Genomic DNA, 8,174 nt, shown 5'->3' with positions numbered 1-8,174 from the left:
TATAGGGACAGAAAATAGATTAGTAAGTTGCCTAGGGCTTGTAGGGTGGTGGGGAGAGAATAAAAGGGTGATAGCTAAAGGATATAGGGTTTCCTTTTGGGGTGTTCTGGGTATTCACAAAGGCCTTTGATAAAGCTACTAACTATAATGAAATTGTAATTAGTCCCAATAAAGTAAATGATAACCCAAAAAGGGACATTCAGTGACTCAGACTAGAAGGACATGGGGTAGAATGGGGAGATGACAAAGAAGAAATTGGAAGAAAATAAGAAGAGAAGTTTCGGTCTCTATCTCTGTATTGTCTATGAAACCACCTTTTTACCATGTCATTGAGAATTGAAGAGACTGCAATAGGTTACAAGGTTCCTTGAGCGGAGCACGTGGGTAGCTCAGTCACTTAAGCATCTGACTCGATTTTGGCTCAGGTCATGATCTCAGGGTTGTGGGATCGAGCTCCACGTTAGGCTGTGGGCTGACAGTGTGGAACCTGCTTGGGGTTCTCTCCCTCCCTCTTTCTCTGCCCCTCCCCCGCATGCTCGGTCTCTCTCTATCCAAATAAATAAATACAAAATAAATAAACAAGCTTCCCTCAGAATACAAGTTCCCAAACACAAACAAAATAGCAGTACTTCTTATAATGTCAGAAGACAATTGATTCTGTGTGGGATAACCAGGAGAGCGTCTCGGTACCAAAGAACAGTTGGTATAAGATTACTACAAAGGGTTTATTCAAGTACAAAAGTCAGCAAATATTTGAGGCATCTGTTAATATTGTACTATCACTCGCTAGGATTGCCATTCTTTTTATTTGTTGCTCTCATTTGGGGAAGAAACTCCTTTCATTTATTCTATTCATTAATCAAATATTTATTACATAGCGAATATGTAAAAGATACTTTGCTGGGTCGGGGGAGAAAGATTTACAATGAAGGATCAGGCAGGGTCTCTGACAAAAGAAGCTCACGTTTTATAAAAGGCAAGAGTGGTACTCATTTGTAATACAACTAGTTAAGTCAGAGTGAGGTGAGGAAAGGTCTCTCGGTGTTTTAGCTTATATTACTAGGGTAATAACGATAGTACCACAATTGTAAAAGAGTATAAAAACAGAGTTTTCTCAGCTACTGGAAGAGCCACTGGCATCTTCCTGAGGAATAATTCTTCATTGTGTTGAAAAGCCCGATGAATTGCACAGCACTGAGTATCCTTGACGCTCAGGGAATATGATGCTAAGAGCATCCACTTTTACAATCACTTGGTGACAACAGTTTGTAACAACCAGATATGCCCCCAACATATTTCTAAAAGCCCCATGTAGCTGCTTTGGTCAAATACCACAATGAAAACTATGAATTCAGTTTCTGACAAAATCTATGATGTCTGAAGGACAGTCATAGAAATGTCCTACGCAGCACCTGGGTGGCTCGGTTGGTTAAGTGTCTGACTCTTGATCTCAGCTCAGGTCATGATCTCATGGTTCGTGGAATTCAGTCCTGCGTTGGGCTCTGTGCTGACAGTGCAGAGCCTGCTTGGGATTCTCTCTCTCTCCTCGCTCTCTGACCCTCCCCCACTCTCTCTGTCTCTGTCTCTCAAAATAAACTTTAAAAAGAAAGAAGTGTCCTATAAAACTTATAACACACAATATTTGAGTGAGAAAATTGATCTGAAGATATAAATCTAAATATTTTGAGGATATAGGGATGATGGGAGAAAGGAAGTTTTTTCAGAGAGTGTTAAATGAAACAATGAACTACAAACAGAACTTCATTCTGCTCCCTGGAGTTTATAAAAATGAAGAAATAGGACTTTTACATTAGGAATTAATCCCTCCTTAAGATCTGCAAATATCTTCTGAGTGCTTTAGAAATTCTGGTATGCATGTTCACAAGCGCTAACTCCCTTCAAAGACACAGTTATTTCTAAAATCCTCACCATTAAGTAGCAGGTTTTCTGTCAGTTTTTTCTGTTCCTTTCCTGGGGGCTTAATCCTCATTTCCCCCAGAATGCTGTCCAAGTTACTCACATTAACCTTCCCACCTTAGGAAAGCAATAGGGATGGGAAATAAGAAAAATGGAATGTTTCCACAATATTAAAAATGCATTCGTTTCTGTGTATTATTAACTTAATCAGCCCGTGCTAATGATATGAAAAAAGAGAGAAAGTGTAATTTATGTCTTCATATTATCATTTAACATTTTAAATAGTAGTACCAAGACTCATTTGACTTTTCTAATTATCTGGAAAAATTTAATAGGATGGGTAAAACCAGAACCTGTCTCCTTTCACCTTATCTTGGGACAGCTTGAGACAGCAAAAGGTGCTAAGGTATATTTTAGCACCTTAGGGCTATTAGACCACAGATCTCATTGCTGCAGACAAGAACAGGAGCCATTCTCATTTTCCTGAACTCCCAGGTCACTTCCACTGAACAATTGCCAGTCCTTCACTTCAGTGTCTGCGGTATAGACCTAGATTTGATTTTCCAATTTAAGATTTTTTTTCATCTTATTTCCATGCTCCCTGTCCCCCTGACTCTTCTCTGGCCTTTTGTGGCCTGTGGAAACCTCAGCATTACTTATGATTCACAGTGAAAGAAGTTGTTGATATAATAAACTTAATATAAGTTTTTAGGATAGCATTCATTTCTATTTAGAGATGTGTTCTGTGAGTTTTTAAAATGTCTTCTTAGTGCCAAATTAGTGGCTTTCGAGAGTCTTTCCATCACTTCATACGCCCAAGACTTCCCAAGTGGTTCAATGCTATATTAAATGCTCAGCATTAATTTGTAGATTCTGTCTCATATTTTTAGGTTCCTTTTCTGTAAGATTCAACCTCATGTTTTCCAGAACAGTGATTGTTGTTATATCAACATGATTGTTGATATCAATCATCCTCACCCCTAGGAAACTGAAAGAAATAACACCAAAATGTAGTCACTCTTAAATGTGACCAAAACTATTAACTCGTGTATAATATACAGTTACAAGTTCTAGCACAAAAAACATAGCTAAATACATTGTTCAAATATTTAAAATATGTTCAATAATAGAGTTAGAGTAAAATATCTTCCTTTGGTCAGTCCATAGAGCAGAAAGCTTTAAAGGTAATCGGTGAGCTTCTCAGTGAAATACACCAGTGGGGATAACAAATTTCATCCTTCCATCCAATAAGCATGATTTTTTTGTTGATGATACCCAGAGAAAAATTTCTTTTTCTGAGTAAATTTCCTTAACCATTACTAATTTTTTTGTTTATTATAATCACTTTTCAGACTAGACTTATGTTCTTCTTTGCCACAAATTGTAAACTTTTCAATAAATTATGGAACTCTATCCCCCAGGATAGAACATACATTGTCTGCAAAAGCACGGGCGGATTAAAAGAAGCATAAATATCTTATCAAAATATCTGAAAAGTGGCAAGTATCAAAATTTAACATCTTATGTATATTTTCATCTTTAAAGGCCTTCATTGCACAGCAAAGGAAACCATCAACAAAACAAAAAGGCAACTACTGAATGGGAGAAGATATTTGCAAATGATATATCCAGTAAGGGGTTAAAATCCAAAATATGCAAAGAACTCATACGACTGAACACCGAAAAATGACAAATAATCCAATTTAAAAATGGGCAGAGCACATGAATAGACTTTTCCAAAGAAGACATGTAGATGGCCCACAGACACATGAAAAGATGCTCAGTATCACTAATCATCAGGAAAATGCAAATCAAAACCCAATGAGATATCACTTCACACCAATCAGAATGGGTAGTATCAAAAAGATAAATAATAAGTCTTGGTGAAGGTGAGGAGAAAAGGGAGCCCTTGTGCACTATTGGTGGGAATGTAAATTGGTGCAGCCACTCTGGAAAATAGTAGGGAGGTTCCTCCAAAAACTAAAAATAGAAGTACCATGTGGTCTAGTAATTCCACTTCTGGGTATTTACAAGAAACAAATGGAAACGCTAATTTGGCAAGATACTATGCCATTTTGTTTGCTGCAGCATTACTTACAATAGCCAAGATGGGGAAGCAACCTAGGTGTCCATTAACAGATGAATGGATATAAAGAAGATGTGGTGCACATACACATAATGGAATACTACTCGGCCGTAAAAAAGAATGAAATCTTGCCATTAATGACAACATGGATGGACCTGGAGGCTATTATGATAAATGAAGTAAGTGAGACAGAGAAATACAAATATCGTATGATTTTGCTTACTTGTGGAATCTAAAAAGTAAAACAAACAAACAACAGACTCATAAATAGAGAGAACAGGTGGTTGCCAAAGTAGAGGTGGGTGGGGGATTAGGTGAAATAGAAGATTAAGAGGTGCAAACTTCTAGTTATAAAGAAAATAAGTCAGAGGGATGAAAAGTATAGCATAGGGAACAGAGTCAATAATGTAATAACTATGACCACAGAAGGCAACTACACTTCCCATGGTGTTTCATAATGTGTGTAATTGTTGAATCACTATGTTGTACACACGAAACTAATGTTATATGTCAGTTATCCTTTGGTTTAGAATAAATTAATGAAAAAGGCCTCCGTGCCAACCATCAGCCTATCCTGACAGATGTATCAGCTTTAAGAAGCATACAAATCAAAATCTCACCAAAATTCGTTATTAAGCAACAGAGAAGCCATCATTTCACAAAGTCAGATTTTACATTTCCATACAGTACAAATATACTCTCAATAATTTTTAAAAATATATGAAATGGAGAAAATAAGGCCACTCTTCATTCATTGGCACCTAAGGCAGTTATTGCTGGCCCTCTAACAGGCAGAACCCCTCCCATCCATTTATTCTTTGTAATTTCTCATTTATTTCCATTTCATACTTTTCAATGCCTTCCTTTTCCTCTTCTCATTTTAAAATTTCAGAATCACAGTGTATTCAAGAATAATAGCCAGGATTTCTCAACCATGGTCGCAGGATTTCTGACTAAAGCCACCTCATTCCCAACTAAGAATGAGATGACACCGTTGGTATTTCTTCGTAAGAGAAAACAGTCATTACCTTGTAAAAGATTTTTTTGGACAATCTTTTTCACTTAGATATGAAATAGAATTATTAGAGAAATTCTCACCATCGACTGGCAGATTGTTCACCAACTCTCCCTGTTTCTTATCTTTGAGTTCTATCCCCATGTTTCCTGGAACTTTTTTCATGTCATTGACCTCAACCTCTCCTTCAAAGCAAAAGAAGGGAGACTTCTGGTATTATTGTGAATGATGTCGTGATTCCACACAATTAAAAAAAAAAAATTGCCTTTGTAGCATTACAGCTAACTGCTGAATGAAAAGAGACCCAGCCTAAAAAAATAGGCCTTTGGGCCTACAGAGAAGGTTTCTCGTTATTTCTAGCATAATCTCTGAATGATAGGCAGGGCAACAGGGCATGCGATTTGAGTATAAACTTTGCAGTACATTAGAATGATACAGATTGCTGATCTAAATAGTTTTATCAGCACCTTTATTGCTTTGAGATCGCCTCTAACTTTACCAAAACTTTCCTTCACTTTTTACTGTGTTAAACTGGAATTTAGCTTTCCGCCATAAAAGAAGGTATGCTAATTATTGGCAGAGATTTCAGATAATGACTTGGGAAACAACAAAGAGCACTGAAGTTTTATTGCTAAGAGTTCTGATAATCTATTATCTAACTGTAGGCATTTATACATAAACATTTTTATAAGATGTGTAAGACAGATTTTAAAAGTCCATGCAATCATGATGTGGAAAGAGCATTATATTGTAATTTAGTGGAAATAATTTGGTTCTTAGATTTCTAGTAGCATCTTACTCTTAGTTGTTATTCTATTACCTGTTTTGGCTTTTATTCCACCCATTCCATCCATTAAGATACCAACATCAAAGTTCCCATTAGTTGTTAAAAAAAAAAAAAAAAAAAAAAGACTTAGTTGGGATCCAGAAAATGATAGAGCTTTAGAATGAAAACATAAAGTACCCATACTGTAAAAAAACTTAAGGCAGAGTCCAGTATTTCCACTATTTTATTTGAGTCCATTTTTAATTTTTAATTTCAGGCTTTCTGGGGTTCAATTTGTATTTGCAAAATGGACTCGGAGTCTAGGAAAAACATTTTATGATGCCACACTAGTTCATAAACTCTACAGGACAGTTCATGCTCTCTGTGTTCATCTTTGTTCTGGCAGGGACAAGACTCATGCAGGTACCAAGAGTAAAAGAAGTAAAGGCCATAATTCTCATCTCATGTCTTTTACTAACATACTTTCTCCTCTTCTTTCTAATCACTGCGTCCATTTCAGTATGGCTGCTGACTAATTATTACTCTACCACTGCAGTAATTGCTATTAGTTCTTTATGACTCCAAACAATTATTATTTTTTCTTATTCTTTTCTGCTCTTTTCAGTTGATTCATCTTTCCATACTCATGGATTATTCATTTATCAATTCATACATAAAGGGAGACAGATATAAAGCCTCACTCCAAGGAACCACCAAACAGACCAAATAATGACAGTTCTTTGGCAATAAGGCTTTGAAAGAGCTCCAGTTCCCCTCTGCTCCCTCCAGTGGTTTCCAGGCTACTAGTTTTCACTGCAAATAGAAAATGTTATTTTTCAAGGCTATTATGGAGCTGTGAGACAGAGGATGGGAATAGGGCAAATTAAAATATCACAAAGCTCACTATTCTTACTGAGATTCAGTCTTTTTTCTCTTAAATCCTCCCCAGATTGCAGCAAACCTTTGGTTAATTTCCAGTTCTGAAAATGTTAATTTTGACAATTTTTGCCAGTTTGCTCATTGCTCTTATGGAGGAGAGAGTTTTTCGGTGGCTCCTATTCTGCCTTTTATCTGACATCGACAAGTGAGTTTCTGAAGCTAAAAATAACCTCTGGCAATTGTTGATAGTCCCACTTCATTATTTTTTCCAGATGTCCCAGGGAAACTTAAAAGCATAAAGAAAATAAGCAAATAAAAAACTAACTACATGTTTTTCATTGGTACACAGTAGTACTTGAAAATTAAGGAATGATTTAATAAAAATATCTTTTGGGGAAAAAAAAACTCACCCTATCAGAAGGGTATAAAACCCATGGCAAAGACATAACTAAATAGTATATGAATCAAGTGAAAAAAAATATTTTTCCAGGTAAGAGGCAGTATTCAGTAAAATGTTTCTAGGTGATATTGCTTGACCTCAGTGGATTGTGCTCAGCTAAATATATTCTTTTTTGGTTTATTTAAAGTGGGGATTACTTTGTGATACATCACACTTCAATCCTTATATTTTATTTAATACATACAATACTGACCTTGAATCGTGAAGTCTGGTCCAAGGATATGATGATCCATACCTACATAGAAGTAGCAAAAATGTCATTCATATTGGCTGAAACCAAAGCCCTTGTTCCTGTGAAAACTACTAACCTGACTGAGGCCCCAGCAACATTCTCAGCCTCTACTAGAATACTAAGAATTGTGATACACTAGACATTACGTTCCTTGGGTCAAGGACTATGTCTGTATTTCGTGGTCACTGTATTTCTGGCACTGAGCAGAATACATGATATATAGTGCTCAGTAAATGTTTGTTAAATAAACGAATAAGTATCAACTTTAGATTAATATATTGAGAGAAAAAATAATTCTTATTTCAGCTACATAAGTCCTATAAAAAATGTCAGCTGCAAAACCCAAATTTTCATGAAGGCATAATGATATCTAAATCATTCACCATCAACTGGTACATCTGAAGCATCTGAAGCAACTGGTACATCATTAAGTTCCTCAGCTGTAAGTCTGATTGCCATGTTTTCAAGAATAGAGTCAAGGTCATGGTCATCATCTTGCAACCCAACAAAAGAGAAAGATATGAGGACATTAAAATAAAAATCAAAATATAATATAAATTCCTAATGTATGGTGGTATCAATTTCATCATAAAAAAAGAGGCTAAGGACATTTAAATTTTTAAAGAGAAATACTAATGGACTAAAATTATCTATTCATTTATACCCAAAATATCCTACACTGAAGATAAGCTTACATAACACAATACATCAGAATAAGGCTGAGACACCACTCAGGTTAATTTTAGCAGCAAAACTGCAAACATAATAGTTTTTTTTATATAAACATTTATACAAGGAGATTCAGTTTGGTCACTGTAT

The sequence above is a fragment of the Panthera onca genome, assembly GCF_046562875.1.
Source record: "Panthera onca isolate mPanOnc1 chromosome E1 unlocalized genomic scaffold, mPanOnc1 haplotype 2 h2.Chr16_ul_4, whole genome shotgun sequence".
Taxonomy (NCBI): domain Eukaryota; kingdom Metazoa; phylum Chordata; class Mammalia; order Carnivora; family Felidae; genus Panthera; species Panthera onca.
The sequence above is the reverse complement of the archived record's forward strand: the minus strand, read 5'-3'. Positions refer to the sequence as shown.